General features: G+C 41.2%; 1 protein-coding gene across 1 annotated transcript in view; it reads left to right on the forward strand.

The window, feature by feature from the left end:
* LOC128876964 (uncharacterized) overlaps positions 1–19,653 on the forward strand; it is a 426,442-nt gene that overhangs the window by 348,490 nt on the left and 58,299 nt on the right. The gene's annotated exons all lie outside the window — the stretch shown is intronic.

Below are 19,653 nucleotides of genomic sequence, written 5' to 3' on the forward strand. Positions count from 1 at the left end.
CACGGCGTGGTGCGGTGTTTAGCTCAGTGCACTGGCCAAACTCATCCCTTTATCTGGCGTCGACCAGCGACGACGGTTTACACCGAAAAGCCTCGGTTAGCGCGTCCCGTGTTACCTTGCGAAAGATCCGTCGATATGGATTATCGTTCGACCGGTGTACTCCAAACATTGATTTTGTTCAACAGAATTGGAGCGCACTGACGAGTGACTGCTGGTCGAAATGGAAGATTTGTTCTTCGTTATTTTTTGACCACTTGAATTCAGTAAAAATCGCTGTAGTTTGTGTGTGTATGGGTGGCTGTAGACGTTCTTGTGCGTTTTAGAAATTCTGAAAAAAAAAGGTTACTATAAGGTTGTCCCAAAAGTCTCTTCCAGTTCATTAATAAGTAACACATAGACACAATACATTATTTTAATGTTACATTATTAAATTGCGTATGATCCATTTTGCTCCATTACTGTTACAACATTAACATCCAAGAAATTAGGTTTCCTATTCATATAACCACTGCCACACAAAATAACTGAATGCAAGTCACGAAAGACACTTTTGGGACAACCTAATACAATAGAAAAGTGGACGATGGACGAGAGAAGGGCTTGAAAGAATGTTTTAAATTAATTGAGGAATGCGTGTATCTACATCCTCTTCATATTTTATTTCAAACACTAATTTATGTCTCTTAGAGTAACTCAACTATAATAAAAAATAAAGTATTCCAAAGAATTCACCTAAGTCTGATGTCTCATCTGATCATTCGTATATCGCTATACGTAGAATGTAAACAAATATAGTTGATTCCAACTAACCTCGTAGAGAATTCGCGGAAACCAGTTTCTGCTCCGAAGTAGCAGCATTCCCATGCACGGGATGTTCATGAATGGGCTACGCGCAAGGAGCGAAACTATCCAATTACAAGGAATCGCCTAAATCTCTGTACGGGGACCAATAGGGGCAACCGCAGGAGTTGCAGTGCCGGCAATCCGGAATAAGGTGCTCAACGTAGCCGGTATCTGGGCCAAGGACGGTCCATTGCACTTGACATAGTTGCATACCGCGCGCGTAGGGCGCAATTAATGGTGCAATTTAGCTGGCCTCGAGTTCTGCTCTCGTCCGCGACTGAAACGATATCGCCGAAGGGGACGAGCACGGGGAACACAAAAAATGAAGCTGCACGGAGAGGGCGAGCGAGGAGGCGAAAGAGAGGAAGGGTAACGCGAGGGGAGAAGAAAAAGCGGGAAAAAATAATTTCAACCCTGGCAGAAACGAGGACGACGTTACACAGGGACCTGGTCGCTGGAACGATGCCTCCTCGAAAGTAAACCACCCCTGACGCTTCATCCCCCACCGTTTCCCCTTCGACCCGCAGGAACTCGATTCTTCTCCGCCCTCGTCGCGCACTTTTTCCCTTGCTTCGGGCGTCTGTTTATTTTTTCAGTCCTCGCGAACCGCGCGATACGTTCTCGCTGTGCCATCGCGACGGTTATATTTCCCATGAGTGGTATGTTTGCGTTAAGTCGGCAACAAAGAGCCAAGTCGTCGGTGGCGTTCCTCAAAGCGACACGCTTCAGCGTCCGCCGGTGATTAATTAGTACGACTTATAGCCGAATTTCTGGACGCTTGTCATCTGGCATACTTTGTCTTCGTTTTTCAACATTCATTAATGTTTAGGGCGTAAGGTGGTCTTTATCTTTGGGGTTAGTTAGATTCTTTAGGAGTTGGACCATCTTGAGGTCAAGAGAGAGGTTTCACGAAATCCTTGTAAAGATATAAGCCTAAATTTTAGGAGTTGAACCATTATGAGGTAAAGACAAAGGTTAATAAATTCCCTGTAACGATATAAGCTTATATCAAAATAATTTTAATTCCTAAGATTTCAAGTCTACCTATCTTCATATATTCCTACTTACGAATCGCATTTATTTCTCACGCGAATACGTCTTTCATTTATCTGAAATACTGCCATGGGAATGCACGAAGCCAAAGACAGACAAGATGCTAAAATGGGGAGTCGTGGGGTGGAGTATTAGCTGTAGCGATAAAATTTCACGAATAAGGGTTGAGAAAATTCCTAAACAAGACGCGAGGCGATGAAATATAAAGTTAGTCGCGCAGGGGGACACCTGTAAGGGTACGGAATGGAAACTCTCGACAGAATATGCGTAAAAAGGGAAGGGAGGTATACGCCAACGTGGAAATAGGCAGAGTATAAGCATCGTAAGTGGATACGCGAAACGGGATCACTCCTTTTCCAGGGGCTGCGGTTAAGTTAGATTGCTACAAGACAGATCATAAATATCCGGGAACGGCTTTGTATAGAGGCGCTGGCGCGGAGGCGAAACCGTGGGCGGTATCAACATGAATCGACGCAGGACCCATATTGTTCTCCTGTGTAACTCGTTGCATTCGAAATGCTGCGCAGCTGGAACCGTCTGTCGCAGTTTTACGATATGCATACGCGTTCTCGCGCTAAAAATATTCCTTTGCGAAAGACGACGCGAGATTAATCTTGAATTATTAGGTCGATTCATAAATAATGCTGCCGGCAAAAAATGAGCATGCCCTCGAGGAATCTCCTGCTGGCAGTAGTTTTTTAAACGATGTCCATAATTGTTATAATGTTCAATCGAGTTCTAACAGGTTGCAATGGGAATTTTTACTGCTAGGTTTTAGCAATACAATATTGTATTTTTTGGACGTTCGGAAGGAACGGTTATTAAGTGTAATTTTTCAATTCTCAAATGTTCTAATAAAAATTAGTAGACGATTATTTAATTTCCACTTTTATATTCACATTTTTGACTCTCTGTGTTTGTTTCGTCTCTCCAGTTCCTCGAAAGCCGGTATTTCCAGGCTTTTCCTCCGTGCTCTCCATCAAACCTATCTCTTCCTCGTCTCACGCTATTTTTCCATAATTTTTCTCCCCATTCTTTCATCAGCAACGCACGCAACGCGCGTACTGCTTGCCCCACATTATCCCCACACCCCCTCGTTCCAACCCTCAATCTCACCGCTTGGAGATTTCCCCACAGGCGCGCGACTTCACTTATTCACGCACTCGATTATTTACGCCTACGCAACCCCTGCCCTCCTCGGTCAGCCTTGTCACCTGTGTACACAGGCTCGCGTAGCCCCGTCAGAAGTGCGAAAACGGAATTCGCAATTTAACCCTCAAGAAACTAAGTTGCGGGTCGCCTTTGAACAAATATTTTTATGGGGCCATTGATAATGAAACACCGGTGTACATTGAAAGGGAAATTTTAATAAACTCGACTTTTCATCTGTTTTATGGGGCAGGAAATTATGGAGTAGTTGTCAATTAATTGAAACGATTGATAAATTTGATAGTTCCTATTTCCTTTACTCTGATCTCAAAGACAAGTACCTATGTATAGTACTGTTTAATTTATGTATATATATCTTGATATTAGAATAAAATGAGAAATCAAAATTGTTGGATATTCGACTTTAGTTTAATATGTGAGTTTTATTATTATTCATCAATATCATTGTGCCAAACATACCATCCATGTTCATCAGTCATTTTTTAAATACAATAAAAATTATATATCGATGAAGTAGGATGAAGTTTCCACGAGAATGTTTGATGATATACCTCAAATTTAAAATACATTTGCATAAATTTAACAAGGTAATATATAAGTAACAGCAATATTTCAAAGAGTATCCTCATAATTCACGTATGGTAACTCTTCTGTCCATCGTTTACACCCGATGTAAAAATCGTCACTTGAAAGCGGGGATCACGGCCGCCACGAGTGTCGCACGGCAGCGCCCGATGGCGTTAATTTCGTTATTCATCGGCCACCGCGACGCATGAATGGACATCGTACGACTATTTTCATTAATCTTTCACTGATCAGACGGCCCGATGGATTACTCGTGAAACGAGTCACAGTTGAATGCCAACCCCCGTGATTATTTACGCGATCAGAATCCATCGATGCATTAGTCGCGCGCGACGCTGAATGCTCGATTATTCGTGGTCACGTGGCGCCTTAAATTCGCGTTTACGTGTGCGCGACGGGATTGATCCGCTCCGCGCCCTTATTTCCGGGTTAATGATCGACTTGCGTCGGATAACGGGGATCTCTCTTTAACACTGGTTATCGGAGGCTCTTTTCAAACTATCGTTCGATAGAATTGGTAATTTGTTTCCTTTGTACGCCGACAAAATAATAATTTCGCGTTGTGCTGCTTGCAGGTATGTACACGATGCTCGTCAGCCAACAATAGTTCATCCGCGCGTGATTAGATTGGAGGGATGCCGTGAGCCAACGTTGAAACAATTTACCAACGGTAAAATAAATTTCTAGCGGTGAACTCGATGAATATTTAGTTTGATTGTGCTGTTATGTGGTGTTTAGGATTGGAATTGTTGGAGGCCGAGAAACATGCAGGTTACAGATTTTAGAAGATATTACTAGCTACGACATATTAGTAGATGTCATCTTTTTTATTTATATATTACTGACAAAGCATGAATAAAATTCTTGAATCCACTAATTATTTCAGAAACGTGCCTAATTACGAACCTTAAGTATGGATTGCAAACATTATTATAGTTAAACCTTTATCAGCATATTATTTTAAAAATTTATCCAATGTGCACAGTTCTGCACACACGAGCAACGGAGCCATTAAATAAATTGAACAAATAAAAACAATCTTCTAATAACGTTATTCTATCGTTAGTAGAACGATATTTTACTGTAATAATTTCAAAATTATAACATTTTCCAGGGACCCGTTCACACGGAACGACGGCACAAAAGAATTAATTAATGCCCGATCGATGCAAATATTCCGAAATGCTTTTTTTCCAGTTTCCCCTTTCTCACGGTCATTTGTATAACAAAGAGATCGATCGCGAAATCCTAATTCTTCTCAAAGTGTATAATCGTCCCCGAGTACCCTGTCCGTTTAAGGCGGTCCATGCTTTGTTATTAAAATGCCGTCAGCGTAGTTCCGCGAGTTTTCATATTCCATTATTCATGAGGATGTTCGAGGAGAGGGCGAGGCTTTCCCAGCTCGCTCGGACCCGACGTAATCCGCCGTCGGAACCGCGAGATTCTTTTTCTTTTCTAGTGAAACCTAACCAGGACCTCTCTAACGGTCGTTCGGCGCTCCGAAATCGTAGCGTTTGTCCTGCCTCGGTTTTCGGTGGCAATTTAAGAAGCTTATGAAGAGGAACTGCACCCTCAACGGAATGCAAATCTTCGCGGAGCAACCGTGGAAAATTGCGCCCACTTTAAGCCGTCGTCGGATATAGTTTCCACTTTGATGGAAAGATCGCTGCTGCCCGAGCGAAACTGAATCCCCGCTGCCAAATTAAACGGCCGGGATTCTTCCTTTTTCTCGAGTGTCACTCGTTTCCTAGGAGTCCCCGTTGGCCTCGAGAAATGTCCCTGCTGAGATCTCGCGGTGACGTTCGTTTGGCTGGAGGAAAAGTTTGCGGAGGTTGTGAAAACGGGCGTCATTTTTATTACCACGTTGGCTCCCAAGTTAAAACTCGTGACAATTTCTATAAAATTAAAATTATGTCTCGAGACTGTTGAAGATTAGAAAATTTAACATCTGTCGTTGTATTTAATTTTTTAATGTCACCAAATTCACGAATCCTGTCCAGATTTATTTTCATTATTGTCTCTTCTAATACATCGTCCTCAGGACTTGAAATCTAACATACATAAAATATGCAGTGAAAAATAATAATAATTCCTGTGTAATAGAACGCATAATTAAATCTTCCTCCTCTTCCCATCATGGAAATCATATTTCTGTCATTCCTACATTTTATAATACTATTACCATAACTATTAAATTACTGTCGTAGGAATGGTACATTCTAAATTCTAAAAAAGACCCGAAGCACACGTTTAAATCTTGTTTATTCGCCATCCGTTTTATCGAGTGTGGCCCATCGACATTTTCATCGCCATTTGGCCTCCCCGTGTTTCCCATCCATGATCTATCGGACGGAAGAGCATGCCTCGGGGACTATTTTAAATTCCTGGCGGAAACCCCGATTATTACGGCAACTAGAAACACGCTACAGGGTCCATTCAACGTCGTTCCGTCGTAGTCGAGTCAGGAATCTCGAGTCGTGTGCCATTTTGTTAGGAAAGCCGTATCAATCCGTTTGTACACATACAGAATGCGCTGAACGAGCTCCCGAACAACCCCCACCCCCTTTGCGGGCATGCAACCCCAACGATGCAACGAAACTTTCCCAACTGGCAGCAAGCCACAGTCACGGTGGATAGAATTTCAATGTGTTTACCGTTATGTTTACGCTCGCAATCGTTTCGGAACAATCCTATCCGCCACCGTTCCGCCCGTCTTTCGCCCGCGATAGCGAAGATAAAGTTACATCGCGAGGAGGAGAGAGTGGTTTCTGTTTACTCGAAGGGCTGAAGAATAATTGCGGATCCAATGTCGTCCGACTTGATGCAAAAACGATGAAACGCGATATTCTATAAGATTGAGATTTTTCTACCAAGATTATATTTTAGTATTCAGAATTTAGTCAAGTGATCGTGCCTTGGCAATCGGAAAATATAATGATGGACATCTCTACTCAGATTTTCGAAGCAAGTAGTTCATATAACATCCATATGAATTTAATAATTTTTAAAATTCATACGAAAATTATTTTTGTGTTAATGGACAAACGGAATTTCGAAGTTGACCAACTCTGGAATTGCTGAAAATTATAGAATTGATAATTTGCTAGCATAATTTTGAGAATTCGATGCCATATTTTTGAAAGCTCGATACCGTGTTCGGGAAGCTGTTTCTAAATCCACGCGAATTTCCATGGCACAGCTGGTCGTGAAATAAGTGGTAATGACAAACGAAATTTCGTGAAATGGCCCGAATAAAATTTTATAAACGGGATCCCGCTGATTGCAGCCGTGATTATTGTTAAATAATGCGAACGAGCGTCAGGCGACTGGGTCCGGGTAATTTCATTATGTTATCGTCCAGAAGAATTTCATTTAATGTTCGATTCAATTATGAATTTCGGTTTGTTTAATCTAAAGTAAACCATTGATTGCGTTTGTCCTCTAGGAAAATTCTGGTTATTGTTGCATTCTTAGCTTTACCTAGAACAACTTTTTAAAATTAAATGTCCTTATTCGACCAATATATATTACAAAAATAAATTGACGAGTCACTGCAATACTTCCACAGTCGAACGTTTTCCAGTGCTTCGCGAAGTAGCTAGAAGTTTCGAAACAGTGATCTACTTTACGATCTCCCCATTAGCAATTGAAGTTACGTATTATTCCCAGACGAGCATTTAACGTCGAGAAGCACAGAGCGGAAGAACGGATAGACAACGAGAAAATGTATGTTTGCACGCGTCCATTGTAATGGACAATGTAGCTATACATTTTCTACTAGAAGTAACTTATGAGTCATTGAACGAGCCATAACGCATTGTGTACACTTTTCAGCTATTCAATCCATACTCTGTCTGTCCCTGATACTTCTTCTAGACACCGATTTTTTGCAGGTGCTAGTCTCTGTCAGTACCACTTGCTGGGACTAAATGTTTTCACTGATCTCTATTTTTTGGTGACAAGGTTGCTCAGTTTTTTGAAAAGCAAGTCTTTCCAATTGTCCTTATTTAATCTCGCGTTAGTGACTCGTGATGAGATTCAAGTCTTGAGTAATTTGAAGACGTTAAAAGTTTTACTGTCGATGTGAAAAGATAATTTTATCGCCTTTTAATCTAATCGTGTAAACACGAGACAATTTTGTAGTGTCACGCCAGCACAAGCAGTATTAGGTTGATGAAACTTTTCAAGACTTTGAAATAGCTCGAGACTTTTAAAATATTCAGCACCACCAATGTATTCGAGACTTAAAGAAAGCTTAAAACTCCTATATATGCAAGACCTTTAAGATATTCCTGGTTTCTAAACATTCAAGACTTCCAAGACTATTTTAGCCTCGGAACAGTCTCACATACATGGGTTTATGCAAACCGAGCTCAACCTAACAGAAGTGTATATTTTACAAAAACCAGTCTGTAGTATGCAAATCAAATTTCTCTCTTCGCTTAATCAGTTTTCTTAATTCCCCTATCGTGTAATCAATTCAGATTCAAATTCAAGAAAACACAATCCACTTTCCAAAATTCTTTGAAGAAATTTTAAACGAAACAGTACAAACGTTGAAGACGACTTGGTACGCAGACTCGAAGCCAGTAATTGGCCCGTTTTTATCATTATTGCTCGTTACTCTTTATTTGCCCTTGTCCCATTTTATTCGACGATGGTGGAACGCGAGAAATAAAAATAATTCTCCCAATTTCCATGGAAGTGTTTCAATTAGTCGCGCGCGCGGGACGCGACAATCAATTTGTTCGGCAATTACATGCCGTGAGAGGGAGGGGCAAATAGCATTGCGACTCGCGTCGTGTTATTAATAAACGAAACGTCGATTCCGGTTGTGCAAACGGAACGAAAGTTTCGGGACACTTAGTAATTGCAACTCGACGTATACGGTGCACGAAACTCGACCAAGCGAGCGCATTCCGCAACTTCGCCAGTCTCGCCGCGTTAATAGAATTCCCCGCGATTCCCACCAGTGACGCCATCTGTAGTCCCGCAAATCTTGCAACCAAAATTTACCGATTTCGCGGGATGCTCGCGTCATCTATACGGGCAGCCAAAACCGCAACCTGTGAGACGAATGCTATGAAACTTTATACGAATGATAGTTGAGTTACAAGATTCATTTTGACGTCGGTAGCTTTCGATTTCGGGGTAGGAAAGGATCCTCCTTTGTAGAAGAGTTATTTCTTATTCGAGGATATGTGCCTTTCAGGTTACTAAATTTATTTTAGCACTGTCGAGGTCAAAGTATGCTTATTATATATGGAACTAGATCGTTAATTAAATTAATTCTTTGTTATAATAATTGCTACTAAAATCGAGTGACGTTAAAAATAAGTTTGAAGTACAAACTTCAAGTTGGATCGAATCGTCCTGGTCGTTTTGGTGTCCAGACAGTCTCTAGAGAGTTTTCAGTGTCTTGCATACTTCTTACATTCTGGTTGCAAAATTTTGGAATCCTAATTCCTCTGTACAATTATATATTGTTTACTGTAGAGAGTTTCTATCAACCCCTGCATACGTTTCAGAGTTTCCTGAGGCCTCCTCTATCGCGACCAAGGTAATTCGTTTTCCTATCGTCGAGGACGAGCAACGAATAAGATAAAATGCCAAAGTGCGAGCGCGGCGACTGTTAATTCCGTCGTTGTCCAGCATTGTTTTCCTTGGGATTCGTCTCACGCGCGTAAGACATTCTTCAGCCCCCGTTCGAAAGACCATTCCTCGTCGCGGGTGCAATCTAGATACGGAAAGGAGCGGAAACTGTAACTGTAATGAAATCTCGACGGATTAAGCGTGACACGTCCTATCGCGATAGTAGATAGCCGTCCTCTTTCAACTTTAATTCCTTAATTCGTATTCGCTAGTGCGCGATCCCGCGTATCACGGCTTAAACCATAGTGCACAGGCTTTTGTTCAAATATTATTACAACTCGAGGAGTTTCGCATCTGTTTATCAGGCAAAGTTGGAACAGAGGATGGATTCCGGCTCGTTCGGGCGAGTACACAGTTAAAAGGAGGATTCGGGATAATTCCAGCCGTTATAACGAGACTACGGCGCAAGCTGCAAGTTCAACACGCCTATCGTACGTTATGGCGTATAACAACAGCGGTAGACGTGGAAGAATGCTGAATTTTTGCTTGAGTGACCGTTAAAAGTTTGTTGGTTCCCTTCTGTGCAGTCTGCAGCACATCTTCACGGTATTCTGCTCGGCATAAAACACTATTCATAAGCCCCAAGTAATTTCACTTAGTAAATTTAAATTTCTATTTACACCAGAAACACAACAAATAATTGTAATTCATATTCCATAAGGAAATATCCCCCTGTTACCGCCAATTAACTTTCATCTCCCAAGATCTCTGGACACCAAAAATCCAGAAACCCCTAAAACGAGACCTTGCCATTGTTCGAAGTAAAAATTGAAGAGTCATCCCCTCCCGCGCGACACCCGAATAACAGTAGTAAGGAAAGAAATATCCGTTCGGAATTTCTGTGTCAGCGGAATAGTCGACGAGTGGAAAAAGCACGGGCGATACGGGCGTTTACGTAATTTCTAAAGAGTCACACTTTTTTCCGCGCGCCACGGCTGAAGTCGAGCTTCTTTTTGCGTCGTCGGGGGATTAAAGCTTCGTAAATATAACCGGCTTATTGAAAGGGAGCTCGCAAAAGAAACGTTGCGGCCGGAGAGACGCGGAGAATGAACGACGGGAAGCAGACCGAGACGAAGATGGCGGAAGACAAGAAGGACAGATAAAGAGAGTAATTTTCGTGGGTACACAAACCGTAATTATTAATGTCACGGATGAAGCTGCGACGTGCGGAGGCTTTGCAAGCTTCTGCATCTTGGGTTACAAGACAACAGGCTCCCGCGTAAGACGTACGGTTATAGCGGACCATTTTTCATCTCTCGCTGCCGTAACAATCTCTTCCCTTGCCGCTCAGACAGGCCACCTGCGATGCGACACAAGGGAAAAAGTATATGATTTCACCCCTTCGTTCCACTGTCTGCGACACTGCGTGGAATCGTGTAGATAATAAACGAAACGCATCGAAAATCACCATTTTGTTTCACAGGACGATATAATGTGATCTGATGACATTGGAAGATGATTTTTTTATAACTCAAATGTTTTTGGTTAGTCTATAGTGATTTTACTAATGAATTTAACAATTTATAACTTTATTGCCTTCAAATGCCCTTCAACTAACCTTCAGTATGAATATTTCTTTTTGTTTATATCTATGATATTCAAAATTGTCCTGTTCTACAACAGCATGACATTAAAATGATCTCCAGTATGAAAAATGCCTGATCTTATAAATATGTAATAATCAATTAATAATATGTAACATTTCTCGTAATTCGTGAACAAAGTGCTTAATCCGTCCACGGAATTAGCATTAGTGAACTTAAAACGAGTTCAACAATACGCGGTTATGGAAGAGTTGAAAATTGAGTATCGATTGGTAGGACTTTATTAATGAAGCGTGGACACTGAGGTGGATGCACGATAACGGGCGATTGCCTGTCTGTCGAATTATTCGGTACGGATGATTACTCCCGAATGAGGCTGCGTCGATGAGTGGGGTAATTAGGCGGCTCGTCTCTTCAACGTTGCGTTACACGAGCCGGGCCAGCTGCTGCCACATCATTGAACAGACGTTATTTCCATGACTTTGGCCAGCACAAATATAAATTGCGGTGCGTTGGCCAATATCGCTTAAAACAATGACGAGTGATGTTCTAACGTTTACAACCCGACCTGGAAATTTTCTGTCAGCTGCGGTACCAATATTGAAATCAGTGATAGTTGCAAGAAAATTTAAGACGTCTGTTTTAGAAAAGTGTTTTACATTCTGTGGAAAAAGTACAGAAATTAATTCCTGGAAGATTATACGTTTTCAAAGAGTTTGCCTTCATGTCTGACCAGTTACGTACCTCTACTACCGAATTGCAACGTCTACGTTCAGCTTCGCTAAAATATCTGCTGAGCTTCGTTACGAAAAAATTCACATACATTCATAGCACTATCAGTTCCATAAGAATGTATGTTTACGATAAAAAATTGTCCAATTGTTCAAAACAATGCCTTTTCATAAACAAATATGGAACATTTGAACTGATATAGCAAATTTTCATTTCTATTTCTAGTAGACGGTTATTAAGAAATATTACGAACGATTTTTCCCAGTTAAAAATTTGTCTCAACTGTGGATACATATTTTAGGCTTCCTTTCAAAATTTAAAATCAACGTTAAACTGTGATTTAAGTGTTGTCGTACATTCAGTATTTAGCTGTTGGGAATCCAAGCGTATATTTCCCTTCCAATTTTAATCGAACGACTCTTTCCGGAATAGTGTACATTCCGTAAAAAAAAGTTACGATATCGACAACTTAAACAAATGCAGATTAAGCATATTTATTATGCGATATCGTACATTGGTGTATTATTCCATCGGAATAAATATTATGATCGGGGGATTAAATAGGAACACGCAGAAATAACATGGCCGGATGATCGTTGTTATTTTGTATTATTTTTAATTCGGATTGGCGATGTTACTATTTTGTTACTATTTTCTTTGACAAATTCAAAACCCGATCTATTCACGAAATTGTTGAAGAACTTAGAACCTCTGAAGCTAATAATTAAGAGGATTCATGATACGGAAAAGTTCTTAAAAAATTCAACTTAAATTTCATTTGTGTCGTTGTCTATTCATCCCTTATTTTTTAACATAAGAGTTAACTATCTAAAAATAGAATCTGACATAATAAGAGTAAAAAAAGGTCCCAGTCATCGCCATGCAAGTATTAATCCACATACAAGTTGTTAGGAAGCAGAAAACACAAGATAAAATACATGCTGTCTGGTAGGATTCTTCTAACTCACCCCTTATAACTCAGCGTTAAGGCGCATCCGTATAAAGAGGCATCAAATCCGCAGAGATACGATAGGCCCGTGCTGCGTTCCGTTAGAAGATTAATGTTCGGAGCAACGGGCATGTGCAAAGTACTCGACGCCAGGGTTGAATCATCCACCCCCTCACCCTTCCGACGGACATCCCGGGGTGCAGAGTAAATTCTAGTTTGCGCGTGCATTATCTCGGCTGGTCGCCGATAAATATTTCGTGCGAGTGTTTCGACCGTACGCGCTCGGTACATTGGAAAGCCATTATGCGCGGAACGACGCGGCCTGTCCGCGATTTACGCCCCCTGTGTTCCGCCAATGCGCAACCACGTCACTTGAATCGCGTTCAACTTGTTCGCCTGAACGGTTCGATGCCCCCGTCGTCGAGGTCGACCTCAGAATTTTAATTTCGCCGTCGAAAATTGTCCCTTCTCGGAGGATAGAATAAAAGCAAATCCCGTTTCGGGAGATGTAAAGACTAAAGTAGAGCAGAGTACTCTGTCGGTAATGGTATTCTTTCTGTTGATAATACTCGGTAACGTAGAGCACTGTATCGATACATCCAAGTAGTTTCCTACGTTACCAAGTCTTATCGACGGTGTGCATTACGTTATCGAAAGAGTACACTACCTTTTTAACTGAGTGAGCCACTTCTCCATCAATATAATATTATTACTGAGTGTAATGTAATTCTGCTGTATGAACTCATTCTCTACGTAATTTCCAAGTGCAGTACACGTTCGCCTATCCAAACATCATACTATCTCGGTAAAAATCTTTTAATTTTCCACGTATCTTTGGAGATTGGAACAATCTTAATTATGAAGAAGCGTTCAGTTCTAAGCAAGGGATTCTGTGGACCGTGGGACGAAAGCTGGTGAACGACCGCACCGTCCCGTTCCTAGATCCCCTACAGGGACACATTCGGTGGTTAAGAATTAACGTGGCCACTACGATGGCTTTGTTCGAGATTTCCCCGGCTCTCGCGTCTTATTACGAACAATCCCCGAAGCTCTCGGATTTCAGTTCGCCTCTGCTTCCGAGACGAGTGTCTCGGATAGCACCGGTTTCGACAGAAGAGCCTTTGTGCACCAGCAGAACACCCATTGTCCACTTCAGTCGCGCCCTACGTGCTCATCCCTCGCTTCTTCTTCTTCCTCTTCCCTCCCCGGCTTCATCTCGCCTAGCAATCGTTGTCTCGAGTATCTCCAAGGGATGGCGACGGACACCAGACCCCGGCGAGACCTTCGCGACTTCTAAATACAAGCATAAAACGCCTCTTTTACTACAGAATCCGACGCTCGGGTACACCGTGGCAAATTCGTTGAGAACTCCTCGAGGCTTTGTATTAAACGGATTTTCGTCTTCTAATTGGACACCAGGAAGTCCTTCCTGGCACTCTCACTTGTCTCCCCCTTTGTTCCTCTTACTTCTGTATCGAAGTCTGAATTGTTAGCTGCGAGTGACGAACCATCAGGGAATTAAAAATTCATTGCTAGAGTTAGGTCAGCGTAGTTTAATTCGGCAGCAACCGTAGTGATTTTGTTTCGCTCCACGCGCTTTGCGGTATTGGCATTAGCCGAGAGCCTGCATCAGGGTGGAAACGTAAAATATTCATGGTTGTTTAACAATTCATCGCGGGGGAACTGTGTGTGCGAAATGCACATGTAGTTTGCACTTGTAGTAAATAAGACCTCGATACTTTTAGAAAGCAAGGATATTTTTATTTTATTTGAAAGTTTATTTATTATGCTTTTGTAGAATGTTGATGACTTCTGTCTTTCTATAGATTTGAATTTAAAATTTAAGATAAATACTAAGAAAGTTACTTTTATAACTTCTATAGCTTTTAATAAACCGCCAAGTCCTTGAACCTGCGTGCCTGCTTGAACTACCCTAATGAAGTAAACGAAAGAGTCTCTGTCAAATATCCGTCCGATAAACGGATGTTTCGAGTCATAAATTTAACTAGAACGAAATTAACCCGTCAAAGCCAAGAACCTAATTTAATCCAAGGAAAAATGAAAACGTTTACATCTACATTGGCCCAACGATCCAGAAGAAATGGACGGTTGTGCTTAGGGTACACGCGATCCGATCGACGATTTTTAAATAAAACAGTGGAACGGGATGTAATTACGAGCACGGCATGAAATTCCATGAAATTCGGCACGCAATATCGCGGCTTAATGACGCCTGTCTGTTAACGAAGGATTATGATACGCTCGTTAAATCGCTCGTCAGAAGAAACTTTTCCAGTTCCCTGCATTAGGGTTGATCGATTGCTTCATTTCACCGATGGGAAAAAGCTGGAAAAGTTTCGCAACGTCGACAGATGCGGCGACAGGGGTCTGATTCTTTAATTATACATTTTTTTCGTCGCTACGACGAACTCGGGGAAACGAAAAGGTTGTTCCGTAACTAAGACTGACCGTTTTTTAAACACGGCTGGCGAAACGATCGATCAGACTTGCAAGCATACATTATTCTAACTGTAAGTACTCAAATTACGACTAATTGGTTCCCAATGGACGAAAAGGAAGAACGTTTGAAAACAATGGGATGATCTAGAAATTTTTGTGAAAATCTAGAATAAGGGTGAAATGTAGAAGATAGGCTCAAGAAAGTCAAGTGGATCTATTCTAAATTGATCTAAAGCTTACAGATTTTCAGAAAAATACAATTAAATTCAACTTATTACGTCAATCTATTGTTTTCTCATGCATACAAAATTCTTGAGCCTCTTTTCCATATTTTCCCCATGTTCTACAAACATTAACCTACGAACTTCTTCAAGAATTTCCACCTTATCTCATTCCATTCAAAAGTTTCTTCATTTTTATACGACGCATACAATTTATGACGAGTGCAGAGACGAAAAGGGCAACACGAGGTAGCGATCTATTAAAAACACTTTTAAGAATGGAGGCAGTTAGCGAACGAAGCGATACATGGGCTTCCTAATGGATCGTGGCCGATCGAACGGCACTTTGCAAGTGGTTGGTCGACGGACCGTCGCTCGAACAAGCGAAAGGAAACGGAAGGGTGGGAATCGTTCGCGGAAGAAGCGACAGTGTCGGTGACGAAAGTAAGTCCAGGTGAGAGCTCGATCCCCGCCCCCTTGGACCGTTGCTTTTATTTCATGTATTGGTAATAGCATAGAGTGCTTCTCTCAAAGTAATAGAGGCTTGAGGAGCCCTTAAGTGACGTTCGGCACTTTACGATCGCTCTTTATAGACGTTCGCCTGGCTCCTTTGCTACGCGCTAGATTCATCTCTGGTGTCTTTTATCGAGCATAGAAGTGAAAAATTGAATGAAACTAGGTGTCGGATATATCATACCTCTCACCCCTTTATTTTCAAAGTATTCAACTCTTCTTGTCGAGAACACCTTAATTTTAATTGTAAAGAAGTTTCTATTATGATTGGGTTAAATGGAGATCGTTGTTAATTGTCTAAACGTTGGTGCAAAATTTATTTTAGTATGTTCTCTGTACATTCTCCACGTTTTAGTCGCTCTGTTATCTTAGTTAAGCCATATTGATCTCTAACTCAAGCTTGTAGATAATTTAGACATAAAAAATTAAAATGTGTATCAATGTGTATCCTTTGGTATATTTTAAAACAGTTTACATTGTTTCGTCCACTGCCTAGAAATAATTCTGCTTTGATTTAACCACCAGTGAAGTAACTTTCTACTATTTAATTTTTCCCCACAAATCTAGATATTTCTTAAAAAAGTATTTTCTGAGCATCCAAAAAACTTCAGTTGACAAAAATACCCAAAGCCACTTTATTCAACCCGATATTATTCTCGATGACTGGTGCATCCATTGTCTCAAACTCGTGACTCGGTGGTCAGAGTTTCACAGGAACCTCGTTAAACGAAACGACTTTTCTGTGTTCCCGACAGGTCGAAATTGCATGGGAGTAATGTCGGAACGTCGACGAAAATCCAGCAGTGCATCTTCCGAGGCTCCTTTGAAGCCGCTCGCGTGTTTCTTATTTTGCAGGGAATCGGGAGCCAGGATGGGTTTCCCTTCACGTGAAAGTACGTGAGTTCGGACCCGAAACCCCTCGCGCGGAATTACCGGATGCGTGATTTTTTTCTGCCCCGTCCGCAGGGCTTGCCTTAATTATTTCGTCGACTTTGCTGCTCGCAGAAAATTCGCCTCGTTTGCCGCGCTCGTGACTGAAACTCGAAACATTCGCTCGCTGGCCACGGCGGAAAAATCGGGAGCGCTTTTATTAGATTGCCCCATGCGGAACGTTTACATAATCTTCGAATTTTTTAGCATGGGATTAAAAGAGTTTGCGAAATTATTTCAGGCTTCTAGAATTAAAGCTCGGGGATATTCGAAAAACGATCAAATTTTCTCCTGAAATTAATAGAAGGAAGGTCTGTATTTAATTTGTTCGAATAAATGGAGTTAACATTCACCTCTGTAGAATAAATTATTTCAATTGAAAAATATCGAAAGGATCGACTGAATAAACTATTTAAATATACACTGTACAGTATTTAAAATCTAACAAAGAGCTTTGTAATAATCTTTTAATTTCGCATTCCAGCATAAAGAATAAGTAACCCGGCAGTTACCACTCGAAATAATTCCCGAATTTCTCAAATTTCACGTTCGACCACCTCCATTCGTCCGTTAATCAATCCTCGGTCTCCAAAAGCTGGCTCTGAATTCTCCGATCGAACTCGCCGTCTCGACAAAAGTCACAATAACTTTCGTCCAGTTTCCCCAACGGTTCCCGTTCCGTCGAGTCGTTCCCCGTGACCTTTTCGCATCTTCCCCTGTCCTCCGTCCGGCGATTCGTCTTTATCAAATGCAGTAAGAGAACGGAGAGTGACGGCGAAAGACCACCGAGAGGCTGAGAATTCCCCTGAAACTGAATTTTCTCCGTCGAAGACTGCAAAGTGCAGGGTAAAGGGGCAGGTAACTCGCTTCTACGAAACTTCCTGTCGGCCGTGGGAGCGAGAAAGGATCTCGTCTGGATGTATAAAGAGCGACGAAAGAGGGTTTGGGAGAGGGGTGGTCTTTGGCGCTTGAAAGATTAAATCGCCGTGAACATATTTATTCGGGCTTTCAAGAGAACCACGGATACCATATTCCTTCAAATGGGATTCTATGGGGCGTGTTACTTGTCGAACGAATTGCTCGGGATTCCATAATCGATGGAGAGTCGATTATTTCGCGCCTTGAACCGTCAAAAACCTTGGGAAATAGGAAATAAATTATTTAAGAAGAATATAGCTTTTGGATGTTAACTAACTTGGATATCATATTGTACGATACTTAAATACGAAAGCTTTTTATTCGCCTAACCTTTTTTCAGTAGGATAACTAACATCCATTAACATCCAACTAAGAAAACAAGAGCTACTTGACTTATTGAATTTTTTAAACAAGTGTGTCCAGAATAAATCATTTTATAACATTCCAATTTATATAAAAATTTGATAATCAACAACAGTCTAAGAATACAAATGTCACGTTATTCTATTTCACGATTGTACAATTTTTCTCGCGAAATTTTCCAGATCACCCCTGAGATTTTTATTGGATTTCAAACCAGCGGCGAATAATTATAATCATTATCAACATAAAGGAGCCGCGAAGCCGCAGACTCGCAAAGTTAAAATTATTTTACACCGTCGGAGGTCGCTTGATCGCCGCAGAGTGTCTCGAAGGCGCAACAACGTAGGACGCTTAAGGCTAATGACTTTCCGTGTCGCGTTATGAATTTTAATGAGATTTATAATTACAAAGCAGCCCGCGCTCTCTCCGCGACGGAACGATCAAGGGATAAGGCGGTGAAAGAACCGGAGAGTGATCGATCATTCGGATCGTAATTCTTTCCTCTGTTTTCTAATTTTCCTCAGTTTTAGAGAATCGTGGTAAAATATATAAGTCCTATATTCACAGTAACAAACGCTTCTTTTTTACGTAATGTTTAATTTGTTCTCAAAACGATCGTAGAATAATACCTATAAGTGCCTACTAAAAATAGTCAACAAATATCAAGCAATGATTGTCTCGCACCAATGGAGACTCGGTATTTAAAGATTAAAATCTCTCGGCAGTCGATTCCGCGAGGAAAGCGAATAAAATGTCAGCATCTCGATACGGAATAAAACTCCGAGCACTCGAAAGGGAATAAAATTTTAGGTCTAGCCTGACTCTCGACTCAGCTTATAAAGAAGGAACGAGGACGGAGAAATCCTCTTTAATCCGTCTGCTCGACGTCCTCGTGGGCGAGGGAAGTCGTAGGTTTTCGAAGGTGCCAACCAACCGGTGGAATTCAACGAGGGGATGGCCTCGAACTCGACCTATTGCGATCGATAATCGAACCGTCGCCAGAAGGAGCATTAATACGCGTAATCTTGCCATGTGTACGCTCGTCGGTAGACATAGTGCGCGAGTAGTCATCCACGACGGTGGTTTAAGCGGAGAATTAGGTCTGGGGTCGGGGAAGACGTATGGTCGAGTCGAGGTCACTCGACTCTCGAAAACCACCAACAAATTAAAAACTACTGTTGTGGTATCTTAAGGGAGGAAAAGAATATTTCTCCAAAGGACATATTTTCATTAAGCATGAATTTTTAATATTTGATTTAATTTGAGATGAATTTTTCAGTTTTGATGATTTAATGAGATTCTTCGAGGCATAATGTGTTTCTAGAAGTTAATTTATAGTAGTGCTTGGGATGCTATTGACGAAAGCATTATTCCATTTTTTGGGAAGAATAGTAAGGAAAAGTAAATACACGTGGGAACATCGATAAAATGTTTGAATATTTGCTAATTGCATTCATCGTTCATATCGATTTCAGCAAATCCTCGAGTAGCACAACAATCTGGACACAGTGAAATTAAATATAAATATAGAATCAGCTACCACAATTATGAATTACAAATAATAATTAACTTACTAAAATAATCTATACAGTCATCTTTCAAGAATCTTTAGGTGGTTTTGTGAGATATTCTCTTTGGTAACAATCGGACCAGCTGGTCAAGTTGCTAGACACTGATTGTCTGAGGTGATTCGTGGCTGCCTATCGGATTATTAATGCAA

Source organism: Hylaeus volcanicus, chromosome 5 (assembly GCF_026283585.1).
Source record: "Hylaeus volcanicus isolate JK05 chromosome 5, UHH_iyHylVolc1.0_haploid, whole genome shotgun sequence".
NCBI lineage: Eukaryota > Metazoa > Arthropoda > Insecta > Hymenoptera > Colletidae > Hylaeus > Hylaeus volcanicus.